Source organism: Oxyura jamaicensis, chromosome 21, assembly GCF_011077185.1.
Source record: "Oxyura jamaicensis isolate SHBP4307 breed ruddy duck chromosome 21, BPBGC_Ojam_1.0, whole genome shotgun sequence".
In the NCBI taxonomy this organism is placed as follows: Eukaryota; Metazoa; Chordata; class Aves; order Anseriformes; family Anatidae; genus Oxyura; species Oxyura jamaicensis.
The window spans coordinates 5,612,541-5,631,006 of record NC_048913.1 but is presented as its reverse complement, the minus strand read 5'-3'; the positions used below and the strand labels follow the sequence as shown (position 1 = coordinate 5,631,006).

The window sequence follows — 18,466 nt, the reverse complement described above, 5'->3', positions numbered from 1 at the left end:
CTCCAGCCACTTTGCACTCACCTTATGTGAGACATCAGTATTTTTAGGCTTCAGCTGAATGATGGCAAGCTGGGAAGCTCGGCTGGCTAATAGTCTCCCATCCTGTGGAGGCTAAGCCATATACCCAGAGACCCTGGCAAATACCCGGTAACAACCTCCAGGGCTTTTGTTCTTTCTATTTCATGTGCTTGCTTTCAGTACTGCTCAGGAAGAGCCCCACAGGCAAAGCCAGCCCAGGACCCAGTTGGATCTCCAAGCGTCTTTTGCCTTTTCCTCTTTACCCTTCAGGACATGCTGCACTGGAGGCTGTGGGGAGTCCATTAGCTGATCAACTGACCTGCAGATACAAGGAACTGCTTAATTAGCAGGTCTAAAGGAACATAGGGGATGGGGGGGGGGTCACTCCAAAGAGTGACATATAAACAACAGCTGCCTGAAAACTTTTTTTTTTTTTTTTTCCTATCTAGAGAAAGCTCTTTAACAACAAGGCTTTTTACTCTGCTAATTAGAAACAGCAGCTCAGGCCTACATTGATCCTTCAACACAAGAGCCTACAGATTCAAGCTCATGTAAACAGCAAAAGGGAGGAGCATAAAAACCTGGTGATTTTGTAGCGTTTGTGCTCCTTGTCCTCATGTCACAGTGATTTCTATTTCTTCTCTAAGTGCCTTTCATTTGCTGTTCTCAGAGCAGGTCAGTGCTACGTACATCCTTCAAGTAGAGCAGACAGGTATGAACTGACTTTGCTACAGGACCAGAAGCGGGATTATTAACTCCCAGGGCAGTGCTTATGTAGTCAGGCCCCAGAAAGAAAGGATGATGATTAGAGCAATTGTCCAAGGCAGACCACAGAGGACACTAAGTCCATTCACTACACTTGTGAATGTCATATCTGGCTGCAGCTAGCCGAGAAAATTTCTTTCTATTGCAAAGTCCTTGAAATACAGAACAGCTCCTTCATATTGGACCATATGACTTTGTGATATGCCAGCACCTGAGCTTCTGCCTTGCTGGAACATTCCATACAGCTCAGTAGGGGCCTGACACTGACAGCAGTTTCCCCAGTGCACTGCTCAGTAATTCCTACTGCCAAATTTAGGCTGACAGAGGCCTTCGCTGTGGACCCTAAAGACTAGGGATTTTGTTTTTAAACTCTCAGGAACATGCATGAGACAGGAGAGAGTCAGACTCTATTTCAGGAAGGTGTTTGTGGCGGTCAGGCTAAAATTAGCCCATCTGTTCCTAAAAAGACCGTGTAGAACGACAAGGATTTGGCAAGAGGCTCTTCAGTGGGGAATGTGACACAGGAAGCGCCTCCATGGCTGTTGGCAGTGATGTCACCTGGCTGCCCGATGGCACTGGGCCGTGCTGCAACCAAGGGTCTTGGGAAGCTCCGAGAGCGAGCACTGGAACTTGTTCAAGCCACTCTGTATCTGCAGGCGGTTGAGTGCAGAGCAGGGCGCAAGGCAGAGGTGTCGACAGGCCCCGCCGCTTAACGCTCCCAGATAAGGGAATCTGGAGCCGTGACAGAGAACTGTTATTCTTGCACTATTCGTGATGGGCCCTTCAGCGAAATATTGGCCCCTTCTTCCTGTCATGCCCCCCTCCTCTCGCTGCTCCAGGAATTCCTGCTTTCTGAGCTTTCTGCCTTCCACACATGCCTCCCCAACACTTGTGCTGAGCAGCCTCGAGCTGGCAGGATCATCAGGGAACAAGTCAGTGGGCACTGGGCCGAGAATCTCGGCCTGGAAGGACAGGACATTTTGTTGTATCAATGAAGGTACTTGCTTTGAAGCTAAGTTAAGGGGTACCAAATCAAGCTCTCAGACCTGTACAAGTAGGGATCTGTTTTGAGGTTTAAAGTACAGTAGTATAATGATTAGGGATGTGCAAAAAATAGCTCTGGAAAGCCATGCGGTGTTACAGTTAGGAGGTATAGAAGTTTTAAATGCAGCCTCTGTCCTCCAGTAGATGCTTTCTGATCATCAGGCAATTACTGAGCATCTGCAAAAGTTCTTATTCTCTCTTGGCTCCATGCTTGCAAAGCTGCACAGAAAACAACCTCGTTTCAAAACACCTGTGTAAGACGGGAGCATCATACACATCATGCAGGGGGAACATGTAGAAAACACAGTTGCTTAGACCACAGACAAGATCACAGAATAGTGCACATTTCCAATTCACAAAGCAATACTTTAATCACTGGCTAATCCCGTGTCCCATGAAGTTATAAAATAAAAGACTCAAAAGCACTGAAGTCTTGGGCAATCAAATCATCCTCTCAAAACCTGACACTAGGAAACAAGGAGAAAGAACAACACAGAAATGTGCTCTAGCCAGTTTGAGAACAGATTATTTACAATACCAGCACCAAGGCAGCATAAGATCTGTCTGCCAGTCAGGTCTGCTTGGACTTTAATGAAGGCCTCCTATGCTGTGGGCAATATGAGACTGACATGGCCCTGCCTGAAGATTTGTCTTCACTCTGACTTCAGTGTTAAGCCCCACGGCTGTTGGAACCTTGGACCAAAACAAGCCCTCAGCTTTGAGCACATGAAGCAAGACCTTAAAGACAGTTTGCCTTACCATTATTATTTTTTTTTGTTTTTAAACTGTCTAATCCTCTTCTGGTTTACATCAGTTCAAAAATAGCTGAAAGTATTTAGTTTGAGCCAATGCTTATAATGATTTATTTTTGCAAATACCATTAATTTTTTTAGCAAGCATATATCACTTTGTCCCATTACTACACCTTGCTCCCCCTTAGCCCCCAAAACAACCATACACCTTATTACACATACCTATCCTCATTGGTAGTTTTGATATGTCTGAAGGGAATTATTGTTTTAGCTGTGGGAAAACTGGGACCAAGAATTCATTTTAAGCTTCTTAAAGTTAAAGGAAGGTTAGATTTCAAGCAATTAGGCAATTCAGGCCCATATCCCCTTTAGTCCTTATTGTCTAAGGGCAGCTATGATTTATTAGCCTGTCAGCTACTGAATTTGCACCCTAGTTCACCTCTACCTCTCATAAACATCTCTGTGGACTAAAATATCATGTGTTAAAGTGTCAAAGATCTCCTGGTCCCATTACACTTGTCAGGTGCATCTGACCTATCTAGGCCAAAGAATGCTGTTGTGTCATACCCCTTCTCTCCTCCATTCATTCTTCCCAGGGCCAATATTTCAGGCCTTCTTGGTCATTTCCTGATCTGCTCTGGCCTGAGATATGATGTCATCACTTACAATGGTCTTCACACTTCAACACTCAGCAGAAAATGTGCTGTTATCCTCAGAGAGGTGACATGGTAAAACAAATCCTCTTGGTCAAACAATGCAGAGGTTATGTGAAGAATCTCCAGTGGGGAGGGAAGCTAAGAACATTTTCTGCCTCTGGTTTGCTGGATTTGTGGCATCAATCAGCTGTGCAAAGAGGAGCTGTACTTATGTTGGTTTTAAGTTAACACAGTTAAGGGTTTACAGCATAGACACAAGTTCACAAGTTTCCGTAACGTGGATGTAATTAAATACAAATAAATACAATAACCTACTACCTCTTTCATTAGAGATATGACCCCTATCATTAGAAGGGCTCTTGGTAGGGCATATTTTTCAAAGGTTTGTTTCAGTGCTCTGCTGAAAACCCTTTGGTGTGTTCTTCTGTGTTTCAGAAAGCACTGAAGCACTAAAAGTACTGGAGAACCCTAACCAGGGTGTTAAAGCTCAGACTTACTGGTGTCATCTAGGGCCCTTTTTTTTTTTTTTAACAGGACATGGAGACAAATCACTAACAAGAAAGTGGGTACAGCATCTTCTGTAGCTTTCTAGCACAATCAGTAGTCCTCTCTAGTCCAACAAGAGAGCTGTATCATTTATAAGGATAAATAATTTAGCCCCATAAAGGTTGAAAGTCCTTTAAAGTCTGGACTGAAACACCTATACAGAGAGAAAACTGAATCTGTCCAGTTGATCAGCAGGGACTAGCATCATGAATTCTCAATCTGGTTGACAGTTATACAAGTTTAGCTGTCTGATCACTTAGTGAACAGAGAACTTAAGTTCTGCCTCCTCAGTTTCACACCAAAATCTCATCCATATGAGCCCCTTGGAAGTGTGGTTGTGACGCTACTTTTCTTTATAAGAAGGACTCCTTTGTGAGCTGAAGCTGACACCATGTATGTAGGAGGAAACCCTTGAACCCCAAATTGTCCTGAATAGAATGATTTTACATATTGGCACAGTTGCAAATGTTTTGAGCTTTCTAATAGCATTCAGATGCATTACACAAGTGTCATTTGATCCTGCAAATTAATTACATGAAATCCTCTAATCCCTGAATAACTGCCTGATCCATAGACATTAAACACTAGACTCAAATTTTTATAGAGAGGGATTATAAGTAACTTGGAGTGAAATCATTACTTTCCTTGGTATCCACAGGCAGACATAGGAGTGGAATAAAAAAAAGTTGCTGCCTTCTCCCCATCCCTGTCATTTCAGACATCACATTTCATGTTTCTATTCACATGAGGAAGCAGCCCTGACATGTAGCTAGTCCACACATTTCTCTTTTGTCAGTACAGTAAGGGCTAGATAGTATCTCCCAAAGGAGGGTGTCTGGGTTTGATGAAGATTCAAGGAAGAAGAGAGGTGAAGAGGTAACAAATCTATTCCAACACACATTATTTCCTCTAGCCACCTCAATGTCACAACAAAGACACAGGGAGCAATGTAGCCCCGGGGACTCTGCAGACGAAGTCACAGGGCCTGATACCCCCGTGCTGAGGCTTTGTAGAAACTGACTGGTGGGAAATGCAGGACCATGGGGTGCCTAATGTGACAGGGGAGGTGTGAATGTGGTGCTGACAGTGGAGTTTATCTCAAGCATGAACACAGGCTCCAGCCCTGTAGCCTGAGCACCTTATCATGGCTTTAGAAGTGTTAGTTTTTGAAATGGTGCTCACCCATCTCACTGCACTGACAAGCAACAGCTAAAATATCCTGCCCCTCTGGCCTGTGGCCACGCCATCCTCCTCCACATAAGGATGTAGCTATTTCCAGAGGCTTGGCGAACACTGAGTATTTTCTGGGAAAACAAAGAAGGGTTGTCAAATCAAGAACAGTGGGTGATAAGAATCACCATAGCTACAGTGAGTTACTAATAAAGAGTAGCTTAGCTAAGAGCTGGATGAAGCTGCATTCCTCTCACTGTTGCTCACCCACTCAAAGCAGCAAGGAGCTCTCTTCCCGCTCCACTGCGGACCTCTAGGACAGTCTTCCTAGCACAACTAATTGCTGCCACACTGTGACATGAAGCACTTGCTTTCTAATCTTAGTGAGCAAGCACTGGCACATGCATCTATCCAGTTGTGCCTGAACTGTTGAGAAGCATTGGTGAAGAGGACTGTAAATGTAAGCCAAAGGAAAGAATAATGCACACACGAGTTCTCTGATAAACAGAAATCTGGACAGTTTCCCAAGTTATTCCTCCCTGTTCTCAAAGAGCAGGGCCAAAACCATCCAGCTGTCTCCTTTTACCTGTCTGCAATCAAGGAAAATCCACAGGTCTGAGATGCATCAAAACTAATAAGAAATTGGGATCCGGTCCTGGGAATGTAAAATTGATGTTATGCACAGTGCCACTCTCTCACAGGCTGAACAACTTCTACAGACTGTTAGTGGAGAAGTGGCTTTATGGAACAGCAACATTTTTAATTAGTCAAGTTACTCTTGGGTTCATCACCAGTCATTCAGGAAAGGGAGAGGGGAAGTAAACAACCCTGGAAACTTTTAGGACAGGTGCCACTTCATTCCTATAGCTGCTTAGCCATTTCTAGAAATGGCTTCTCATTCTGCTTGCTCAATAGTGACAAATGGCACGTAGCAATAAATAGCACAATGGGATAGTGTGAACTCTTGTCCCTTTATTTGGCTTCTTGGCTAGCAAACCTTCTAAATCAATGGGCACTGTTGACACTGCCCAGAGATATTTCAAGATGAACAAGGTTGCAAAGAAAAACCTGGCAAATGTTACCCCAGCCAAAATACTTCAGAAGCATCCTCAATGCCATCTCTTCTTACAGAAACTTATATTCTGCAAAACCCATGATGAGTCCAGACCAACGCATCTAGTGGTGGATCTAAACTTGGCCAACCACCAAAACACCTGACAGTCTGCTGTCCACATAGACTTTAATACATCATTTATACTCATTCATATATCACACACACACCATGTGCCTTCCCAAGACTGAACCACTCACACATTCTTACATAGTTGTTAGAGGCTAAAGCTTGTGATAGAGCCACTCATCCTCTTCTGGTACTGTCTGTAGTTTGTTCGTGAATCAGACTGAAGTGGTCATTTTACCCAAACTTCACACAATTTCTAATCTGCTGGGGTGGATTTGTTTGCTTGGTTGGTTTTGGTGTGTTTCGTTCGAGTTTTTTAAACCTGAACTTATTCTAACCGAACTTTGAGGCATTCACCAGAAGAGGTCACCACACACCTCAGTAATGACAGAGAGCCAACCCAAAGTAAAGAGGTTAGGTGGGATCTCACCAGACCGGTCTTCCAGTTTTGCTGGGGAAATCTCCCTCTCAGCTCAAAATAACTGGGGATATGTAATGCCCATGCTGTCCAGGAATGGCTCTCTCTCTTCCTCCTGTCAGAGCTCATGAATTGGGGATTAACGTAATGGCCTTTCTTCTTCCAGCTGTGGTTTAGCTGTATGCTTTGCTACACAAAGAATTTTACCAACAGAGATCTCATGTACCTCCCACTCAAAGTGCCATCTTTCCACAGTAAGGAATAATATGTATACCAATTAGATCTCAGTTTAAATACCAGAGGTATGTAACATAAAGAGGAGGAAAGATTCCAGCCAGATTAGCACAAGATCATCCTCAGAATTTCTGAGGAACAATTTAAAGGTCAGGGGGGAGCAAGACTGGCTACCACAGGGCTGGAAAGAGTGGTTTAAAACACATACATGCACAGCTAAACCATGCTTTCAGTTGCAGTGTGAATATTTACAACTTGTCTGTGTAGACATCCCCACCTTTCCAAAACAACTGTGCAGTAAGATTCTGTTCATCTCACTGGAGATGAAACTTAGCCTAAAATAGCAGTTTGGGGTGAGGACTTACGGAACATGAATATTTCTCTAAGTCTCTGCCTCTCACCACACACCAACCTTGTGCCATTGATCCAAAAACCTCAGCTTATTTCCAAATTGTTTTTGATTTTTACCAGTGTCACCAAAACCTGGAAGGTTTGTTTCAGCTGTTCCTATAATGTTTGCCTAACCTTCACCCTTCTAACTTCTCACATTTGTCTAATACAAAACCCCTCCCTCCTTCCTGTCATCTTGACATGATTAATCTGAGAAACTTCTCCAGTATTACAGCCTTTAACAGACTTCTGGTTTTTTCATACTTGGTCTCCAGCTGTTTTCATGCTTCACCCACTTTACACTGCTCTACTACTGTTATTTACATCTATAACTGAATCCATTCCTTCTCCACTTTTTCCTTTGAGAACTGAGGATTTCATCTGCTGAATAGTGCTGCACCAATGGGGGGACTGCGTGCATGTAAAGTACATTGGAAAAAGCAGCTGGCTTCTACATGTCAAAAGAAATTACAGAGAAATTGTTATAATCATCAGCAACACTAGCACAGAGCAGAATCGGGGATCTTTAGCACGAAGCCACACAGCATGACCACTGAACCTAAGAATGCCCTTAAGCATGAAAAGGCTCCTTCGAGAGATGAATCATTGAAAGGGGGGCCAGGAACACCCAGCAATGAATCACTGGATGTTGCACTTTTCTCTCTAATGTCATCCAAGCACCAACACTTGCAGATAATGAGAGAAATCAGAATTGTATCTTGGCAGCGACAGGCCAGATATAGAAGTCCCATGTGGCTGCTTTGTTTCCACTCCTGATGTGGCAGAGATCAGAATTGGGCCCACCTCCTCTCTCAGCAAGCAGCAGTGAGCAGAGCACACAGAGAGCCATTTGACAAACACTGAGTACAGTCTGCAGCTTTACCATCCCCTCCCTCACTTCTGTTTCCCTGCTAGGCTTCATTAGCATCAGCTGAATGTGATAAATGTGCCTGACAAACCTAATACTAAAATTTTGCCATCAAAACCCAATGCTGCAGAACCACCTATGACCTGCTGTGAAATGCCAGGCTGCTGCCCTCCTTATCCTCAAGTGGCACAGGCCCCTTCTTGTCTCAGAGGTTTACAGAGGAAAATATCCCTGCCTCACCTCATCAAAGAGATCAGTGAGAATGAGTGAGAGCAGGTCAGATCAGGAAAAGGCAAAATGCATTCCTGGGACCCCAGAAGAGCTGATATCACTGAATCCCTCCTACTCGCATTTTCAGCCCCTCAGAGAGTGCTGTTGGACAGAAAGGTAATATGTTAACGCAGAGGTGTTCTTCAACATCAATATTTGGATGCTGTCATTTTTATTCCATATGATGAATTAATATTCTCCCCCTTCTTACTCTTCTATGGTGAAACAACAGGTAGTCACTTCAGAGAAAAGTTGCCCTACCTGAATGAAACTGGAGGCAGCACTGCCCAGCTTTCTGTCCAGGTGTCCTCTCAGACAGATGAAGAGACAAAAAATTTCCCTCTCTATTTTCCAGCCTGGTCACACACAAGTCTGCTCTGCCTATTTGCTAACATAACACCCTTGCTGTAGGACTGGTGAGCTCAGGATCTGTGACAACTTGCAGAGCAGGCTGAGGAGTTCTGTCTGCCTGACCACCCTGTGCTGACATCCCTCACATGAGGGTTCCTGAGGAGAGCCATCACAGCTGAGACATCAGCATTGGTTGGATCAGTGAAGGAACAGGGCAAACTGAGGTAAAAGGATGGATTGAAGCCAGAGTCCAACTAGTCCAGGCTTTAACTCAGCCGAGGTGGCCCACCAGGCTGTTAGTGGAGAGAGGAAAAGTATGAAGTAGGCCACTGTGGGATGACCTGCCCACCAGAGAAGCTCAGGTTCGGTTTATTCCCCACAGACAGGCTATCACAGATGTTGGGAGATCAGAGTTCCTTCTACTACACAGTCCTAGCCATCCTTGAGATAATGGAGCAAATTCTGCTCTGGATTATGCTGATAGAGATCCAGGGGACACATTCAGCTTTGCACCAGGTAAGTAGTTTCTGTGCCTGCTATCATTTCTGTGAGGAGAGCCACTGCTGCGGATCCCCCCGCATCCCCTCCTGCGACAGGGCCTTGCTGTCAACACAAAATCTAAGCTGAAGGCAATAAAGTGCCAGAAGAGCAAGCAGAGCACCTGCAGCTGGGTAATTACCAGCCAAGCTCAGCCACTAGAATACTCAGGACAGGGCAAGGGAAGGGAACAACCAGGCAAATGCTTGGATAGCACAGCTAAATGTTAATGTCTTATAATGAGGGCCCCCTGGTGCCAGTTTCCATGAAGAATTTGACGATCCCCTTTTGACGAAAGCACTACAAACACGTCACTGCCCTTTCAGCCAGCTGCAGCAAGCCAGGAAATGTTGGCCTGAGCAATTGAGAAGGATGGGGAGACTGAAAGGGGTCACTGGGCTTGGAAAGAGGAGGATAATGAGTTACTGTGCTGGTGCTCTAATGACACTACCTAAGTGTGCCACATGCTATCAACTTTAGAGCCTGGCTTTCTCACAGCTTCCTTCAGAGATGGGGCAGAAACATCCCCAATAGGAACAGTGTGCCCTAACCCTGTTCTTTTTAATAAGATCTCTGCTGGTGCAGCAGAAGCATCTCAGTGAACTAGGAAAAAAAAAATCCTGTTAGAGATGAGTAACACACGCCAACCTGCCTTCTTCATACCTCCTTCTACTCTATATGGAGGGCTTGTCAAGCAAATGAACACTCAATTACTTCAGAAATGGCCACAAAACTATTATTTCCTGCCCCCCTAAATATTTTCTGCTGCTCCCAGGAGTTCCTCCTTTCTTAAAGAATGAAGTTTATTTTTGAAGGCTCTTTTAATTCTACCATCCCAATGGTAATTATTGAAATTGCTGTGAACACTCAGATGCTGACTTCTGATGTTAATCAAAACCCTGAAGAGATCCAGACAGTAAAGCAGAGATTTTTGCTGGATTGCTTTGTTTCTGACTACTTCTGCACCCACTGCAGTAAGTCTGATTTGAAGACAGCTGCAGACAAGATGGAGTGAAGCTATCCTCCTTCTCTAGGTAATGCAGCACTGTGAAATGCAGTCACACTGATTAGCATTGATTTGAGAGATGGAACATCCTTTTGTTCTGTTTATGGACCAGCATTAGGAGGAGAGACAATGACAAGTTGCACAAGGAAAAATCCAACTAGATATTGGGAATTAATTTTTTTCACAATGCTGGACAAATGCTGAAACAGGGCCCAAAGAGGTTGTAGAATCTCTTTTCCTAAAGGTTTTCAAAACTCACTTTGACAAGGCACTGAGCAATTTGATCCAAGTTGTCTCTGCTTTTAGCACAGGGTTGGAGCAAAGACCTCCAGAAATCCTTTCCAACTTTAATTATTCTATTATTTTTACCATCACGGTCATGGATAAGGACACCACTGTGCTAGTGGAGCTAGCAAGCGCTAGCTTCCAACAGTTACCAGAGAGACCATTCAGAAGCCACATAAAACAGTTAAAAGTTCTGAGCCCAAACAGGAAAAAAAGTTCAAAGAAGTTGACCAAGGAGATTAATTATCCACATACATGGAGACTTGTAACAAGCTATCAAATGAACAAAACAACCCTATGATTTTTCAGAGAAGAGATGAGCCTGAAACTGCTCTGACCTTCTAATATCCTGTTACACTGCAAAGTACATACCTCAGTCCTCTGAAATGAGAAGTTACTTTCTCCAGGAGGAATGCTCATGTGCCACTGATGAAGTTGTGCTATGATTTCATTTTCTAATAAGATTCAGATCAGATGTGGTTTTAATCAACATCAACAACAAAAAAAAATCCCAAAAATGTAATAACATGAGGCCTCCTTTTCTGTGATAGGGGAATGTTTATAAGCTGTCTCCTTAGAATACCCACTTCTAGAGACATGTAACTATTGCGTCTTAAAGTAATCTGCAGATGAAAAAAGGCTGAAAATGTTAAACCTGCTGGCATATCACAGAATTATTTTTTCCAAGCTTTCAGTACCAACAAGAATCTTAACCTCAAAGTTAACCTCAAAGATATGATGAAAAGTGCCAGATGGTCCTTCATTTCCATTTCCTCCATACAGATCCAGACTAATGGCCTTTAACTTTCTGCACCACATGTGTGGAAAAATGCAGTAAAAGATCAAGATGTATTGCTGTGTACTCATGAACATTCTCATTTTTCAGTGGGGGCCAAATTTCTAGCACCCAGAAAACACATGTCATTGCTGCTCTTCCCCATTGCCCAAGGAATAGTCATTTCTTGATTTGGAACCTAGTAAAAAGCTCATCAGAAGAGATGAGGGGTTTGGAGGATCAATTATCTACATATATCTTCATCAGGGCACCCACACATCTACTAGGTCCATTTACACTAGAGAGAGGTCTGGCCAAGAGCAATGATTTAAATACCCTTGAGGCCCTGGCTAAGAACTGATTCTGATTCTTCTACTCCCTCTAACACTTCACAGAATCACAAACTTGAAGCTGGTGCATCAATTCACTTCACACACACACAAAAAGTAAAATAAGAATAAAAATGAGAGAATACACTAAACACAGCTTTTTAATGTAACCGTACACGTGGTAAGAAAGATGTTTGGGCAGTGCTTCCTGGCAGACGAATTTCAGATTTATTATGAATTGCCTAAGATAAAGAAAACACAGAGGAAGTGTTTTAAGCTGTATCCAGGGGAGAAGGCTGCTTTCTACGTCACCTTAAGCCATGGAGGATCTTTCTATGCATGTCAGCTTGGTTTCAGCCATGCTCCCTGTCACTCAGGCCAGTAAGATTTTACACTGTAACATCATTTGTCATATTTTGAGGGCTTGGATTTCCCTTCTTCTCCAAATTACTCTTTTGTCTCATAAGTTACTAATGCCATATTATCATATTAGGTAACAATACTCAGATCTTAAATAGCATATGTTGAGACCCCTGTCCCTCTGATTTCATGCTTCACAGTGACAAAGGAATCGGGTAAATAAATAGCAAATACGATTCCTTTCTGAGTCAGTACTTCTCTTACAATTATATTTTTTTTCTGGGGACAAAGAAAAGGTTTAGTAATCGATCCAGGGAACACTGAGCTAAGCAAACTGACAGACATAAGTGGCACGAAGATCACAGGCTGCAGAGACCTTCAGCTTCACGGCAAGAGAATGATGCTGCATTGCCTAAGTGTAAAATGCTCCTTTCATTCCCTGCCAGAAAAAAAAGAACTATTTCCTCCCTCTCCTCCTCCTCTTGGGAGGATGAAAACAGATCAGAACCTCAAACCAATCCTTGCACTGGCTGGAACTCAAAAGGTAGACTTGGGAGGGGTTGGAGGAAGATATAAAGGCTGGTAGCTAGAGACACAGAGCAGCATTGAAGTGGTGTGACTCAAGGGGAGGAGGAAACAGAGACAGCAAAACACAAAGATGAACTTGAAACTTCTTTTTTGCCCTGGATTCCTCCTGCTGCTTATTGTCAGTCAGAACCAGGCAAGGGCCAAGACCATTTCCAGCTTACAGGTAAGTGACTGGCTGCTCAATTGAACTGAAAGAAACTGATGTTCTTAGCACTTAAACACTTCAGATTAGCTATTTTTTCATCCAGCCCCAGCTAAAGCAGTAGGAGATATTCAAAGAGATCATGACAGCAGGAATTCTGAAGTTGGGCAAGCAGAGTTAAATGGAGGGAAACTGAAGCAGTCAATTATTGGATTTAAATTTCTGACAATTAAATTGATTTTTTTTTTTTTTAATGTGGTATCAGTTTGGGCAAATTTTCTGCAAATTTAGGGTCATTCTATGACTGAGTGAAGCAACAAACTTCTCAAGTGAAATAAATTTGCCTTGAAGGACTCCTAACTACAGCTCTAGAGGAGTCAACTGCACAGTCTTCCCTCAAAGCCCTACTTAAAGCTGAAAATGGAATGAATGGATTGGGCCTGTGTGACTAAGAGGAGGACTGCCTCCTTGGCTCTGCAGTGCAGCAATGCAGTCCCACAGGAAGAGTATTAGGAAGAGAGAAAGTGTGTGTGCACGGGGGTGTATTTGTGTATGTAGGAATTCCAAGTCATGAAAAACAAAAAACATTTCAGCTACCTGACTAGTGATCTGGTGTTCCCAAATATGAAGTAACCTCCCAACCTGTAAAAAACCAAAAACAAACAAAAAAAACACATAGAATCCTTCTAGCACCTATTTCAGCATGTCTTCTGTCTACTCATATCATTCCAAGGTATCCAAACCATTTTTTTCTTGTTACATATTCACTCTTGATCAAACCTCTTTCATTACCTTTCACAATTCATCCCACACCCCAGACTCCCAGCTCTAGGAAAGACTTAACCAGCAGTTTGTCAGCTCAGAACTAATGGAATACAGTAACAGCATACAGAGAGCCTTGCAGCATTGTGTAAGAGCATACAGTGTTAGCTCAGAGAAGCTTAGTGGGTCAGAAACAGCTAAAGATGACCAGCCCTGGCTTCAGAAATCACTTCAGTACTTTCATCTTTTGATACAAGACCAAAAATGTTTCTCCAAACTTATCACCAAGCATGGCCTATGCAAAAATACTAAGATCGATCTCAAAACCCCTCTATTTTCACACTCCTCCCTCTACCTTTCCTTTTTTTTCCTCTCCTCTCAGAGTCTGTCCAAATTGTTAGATGAGGAGTTGGAGCGTCCCCTGGTTTCAGAAGAAAGGGACCATGAGCAAGATGACAGGATCTCAACAGATGCCTTTGATCAGCAAGATGCTGAGCTCCAGTGGACCCAGAACACCAGGGACCAGCCCGGGGGCACATCCACTGGGGGCAGTGCTGTCCGGAGGTTCCTTGGTGAGCTCCTAGGTTTGCCCCAGCCATACCAAGACAGAAGCAAAAAGGGCCTACCCAGGAGCTGTTTTGGTGTCAAGCTGGACAGAATTGGGTCACTGAGTGGACTGGGATGCTAACTGCTTACTATGGTAAGAGAAAGCCAGAGGCTGATGGCCTGCATGTTTTATTATAACTTGCATAAATATGTAGAAGACCCAATTTAATTTAGGAAAGGGTGCCTTAGAGTAACTTTTGCCCTCCTATTGCAAACACAGTTTACTAATTTCACTCTTTTCAGAATTCATTATCATCAGATGCACACTTAGAACCTGTGAAAGCCATGTCTCTGCTTTACCTGCTTTTCGCTTCTTTCTCCAAGTCAGATGTATGCATTTCATCTCACCACAGAAACCAGATCAGAGAGGTTTTCACCAGCTCCTTAGGGATTTTTGTGTCAATCCAAGGAAACTCCTCTGAACAGAACATTGGAGATGAACCTGTTCCTAGAACAGTAAGAAATCAGTTAACTTCCATGTGTTAAATCCTGTCCACTTCTCTTTTACTTATTCCTCTTTCTTGACAGGACTGTCTTTGAAGGAAAGGACCTGTTGGCACTGAGTGACGTATTCAACCCTTATTCGTACTGGCTCCACCAATCCATCTACAGATGATATACTGAACAAGGTGCACCCCACCTCTCCCCTCAGACTCTTAGGGGAGAGAGAATAGAATACGCCATTGCTGTATCACTTATTTGTACCAGAATAATGGTTTGTGAACATCTATCTGAAATTTAAGTACCAAAACATTTGTTTTGCTTATGTACTAAATGTATAAATGAAAAAGTTTCATTATGTCACGGATAATAAACTCTTTCCCATAACTGGGTGGATTTGCTTCAGTCCTTTGCTGTGATTCCCTTTCACATACCATTTCTGAAAGTGAAGTGGTGTTGCTGCTTGCAATTAAACACAACACACTAGAAGTCAGAATCGTTTCAAAATGCTTTCTGGTAAAAGTGTATTTTTAATAGCACTTTAAAACAAAACAAAAAAAAGGCAAAGAAAAAAAAAAAACACAATCAAACAAGCCCTTTGTACTCATGTTAAGATACAATTATCAGGACACAAAGCACCAAGTCTTTGACCAAATGAACTAAATTTGAACTAAAAGGGTAGCTGTACTAGCAGACATAATTATAGAGAGATTACTCTGCATTTGCATCTATGACTGACAGAGGAATTAGACATTTTTATGAAAACAAATGTGTTTCTTACTAGTATATCTCACCTTGTCCCTAAAAAATGCTAACCTTTTTTGACATAAGTTCAAGGGCACCCTATTCTTCCATAGCAAATCCAGATATTACTTTTCTGTTAGAAAAATGATTTGCAAAGTCAAGATATACAAAAAACATCTGATCTGCTCTATTATTTTTTTAAGCAAGCCAAGTATTCACTGAATCAAACTATGAACAAATTGGAGAACAGATACATGGCAAACATCCTGAGCAAAAGGAATTCGGTATGAAAGCTGGTTTGCCAGGATCATGACTGTGCTATTCTGATACTGGTGAGAGCTTGAGCCCTGTAAGCAGCTCCATGGAAATCTGTAAGGCTGCTCACATGAACATTTAAACCGACAATCACAAATGAAGGCACAGCTGTATACTTCCAGACAAATGGGCTACACAGTTGTACTCCTCCCATTTTCTTATCCACAAGACAGATGCTCCTGGAAGAAAATATTGTGGTAGTAAGCCTAGTCCTAATAGAACCCCTGGATGAAAATACAGGGCACAAACATATACATAAAGCAAGCTTATCAACAATCCCCTAGCTGTATATGTTATGATTTTTTGGCAGTTCAGCTCTCATTAAGAAAACCTACTCGCACAGAACATCCAGAACTCTACTTTTTGGGCCTGTCCAAATCACTCAGACTCTATGCTTTGGTTCTGCTCCTTCCAACCACAATTCCCATGGAACGAAGTAAATCCAGGACCTGCTGGAGCACTATTCAGAGCCAAACTAGGAAAGTTTGGTTCTTTGCTCAGATTTCAATATACAGCTTTCACTTCTAGCCACAGACTTGCACTATTAAGGACATCAATAGTACAAGCTCATAAGTACATTTCAACACTTAAGAGCTGACTACCAGAGACAAGAAAGCACAGAATCATTTGTTAATGGAGGGTCTCCCCTTGCCCAAGCTACCAACAGCTCTTCTCTATATTTTCTTGCAATATTTTCTGCTTTCAGTCTCTTGCATATATATAAATTAGCATTAATTCTACCTGTCTATGGCTATTTCAGCCTTCAGAATCTTTATCTCCCCAGACCCGTAGTTACAAGGCTATCAACAATGTGACAGAGCCACAAGTTCCAAGCAGAAAATCCAACAATGTATCTGGAAGCCTCTCTAATTGTCTGTCTTTGGGAGGTCTTTTGCTGTTTGCTATTCACTGTATTTAAGCTAGATTTGACAACAAAGTAGCAGCAACAGTGAAAACACCCTGAACAGTCCTTCACAGGCAAGGAATAGCCTCATCACTTACCTCTGAGCACAAGCTCTCAAACAATGGAATAGGCCATGTAATTCACTTGTTGTACTCTGTGCTGCCTTTCCTGAACAGAACAAGAACATGAAGCACTTCATCAATCAGATGAAGAATTAAAGTAGGTGAATAGAAGATAAAAGAATGCCTCAATTTGTCAGCATAATTCACATTTCAATAGACAGGCTATGCATACCTTGATGCTAATGATGCAGCACGATCAACATGAACAGCTCTTCCCAGTGGAAGCCCCCTAGACTGCACAGTAACTCACAGGCAAATCCTCCTGGAGGTCTAGAGCCTTGTTAGTCTATAGAGATAAAACTCTCCTTTTCTGGAGCTTCCATTATAAAAAAACCTCTATCCCTTGCAAATATGAGCAGAGAAATTTGATTTAACAGACCTTAGAATTTCACTTACATGCCCCTAATACACAGCAATCTACAATAAGAAGAAACAGATGCTTACTTGTAGGAAACCTGACAGGAAGCATCCAAATTCCTTAAATAGATTCCCTCTTTGGGTGTGCTAGCCCTACGGCTGGCCCAGGTGCAACCTATATGGTAGAAAGGTTAATCCACACAGCCCCCTGACGTTAAGGTGTCAAACAATGAAGAGCTAGTGTGTTGTGACAGCTGGTGACAATGGGAAGGTTACTGCTTTCTTCTTGATAGTGCTGAGTCTGAGATCTCCCCCTCAGCAACCCTAGGAGCAGGTGTATTCTCATAGGCATGAAACTTCTTGATATTGGAATTTCAACACTGAATACACTAAAAACCTAATAAAGGGTGAGTGCTACTGGGTCTGTTTCCTGAACACCCTCATCCTGTTTCTAAACTCAGCTATGCTACACTGCAAATACTTGCAAATAACAGAGATCAGAGGAGGTTGAAGACTGAGCTGCCCACTTGTGAACAGAGTCCTACAGAAGATGAGACTGATAAGAGCTCCAGTCCCACAGAGGCTGAACTTGTAATGTGCCATTCTCTCACCTGGCATTTTCTGTGAATATTTTAAAAAGCCAGTTTTCAGAAACTAAGAACAATTTATTTCACATAAAAGGCTCCCTAATTAGATCCCTAGGACCAAAGCCAGGTGTGTTTGTACTTTAGGTAATTTGCTGAGTTCTATTAGCATTTAAATAATCAAGGCTAAGCTTTGAAGTTAGCATGCCAGTCAGACAGGGGAAGCTCACCTCTAGCTGTGTGATTTCCATCTCTACTAAGCATGAATTTACCAGCTGGGGTTACAGAAATAGCTGAGAAGAAAAGCCTACAGCGAAGTGACTGCCACACAGAAAGAAACATACAGATATCTTTCCCAAAACTTCCTCCTTTAGGGTACCTATTTATAAATGATGTTAGGCAGCAATCAGGATTTGGTCTGGTTTATCACTAGAGGGCTGAATTGTCTTGGTCATGTACACTCTCTCTGCTTTACCCCTTCCTGCTCCTGCCTGTCCTACATGCAAAATCAGGGATGTTCTACACCCTCACCTTGGCTATCTGCTCTCATTCTGTATCACCGTAACAGCTCCTTCCTTCATTTGGGAACCATCCTTTCAAAATAAGTGCTTCATTTCTCTCTGCCAGATTCTTCTTTGAATTCTTCTTTGTTGTGATGCTTAAAAAAGATAATAATTTTCCAGCTGTTAAGACTGCTGGATGCAGAGATCACGGTCCCATACCATCTGACATTGCTGGTTTGCTTCCAATCCAAGATGAATTTTGTCAGCTGTAAGCAAGTTTGTGGAACAGAAAGACACACACACAAAAAGGGGGTGAGGAAGATGTAGAAACACAAAGTCCACAAAAGGTTGGTTCAAAACTCTCTAAAGTCAGAGGCAAGATTTTCTTTGGCTTTGCTGAGCTTAAAGACAGACTTTCAGATAAAGGCCCAAGCAGAAATCACT

The 18,466-nt window shown here is 42.6% G+C and overlaps 1 long non-coding RNA gene across 1 annotated transcript; it reads right to left on the bottom strand.

The window, feature by feature from the left end:
• Positions 1-16,940, bottom strand: LOC118177301. The gene is made up of 3 exons (XR_004755751.1): positions 16,751-16,940; positions 14,353-14,500; positions 1-1,745 (listed from the first exon to the last, which is right to left on the bottom strand). It is a non-coding gene; the product is annotated as an uncharacterized LOC118177301 (long non-coding RNA).
• Between the last annotated feature and the right edge of the window lie 1,526 nt (positions 16,941-18,466).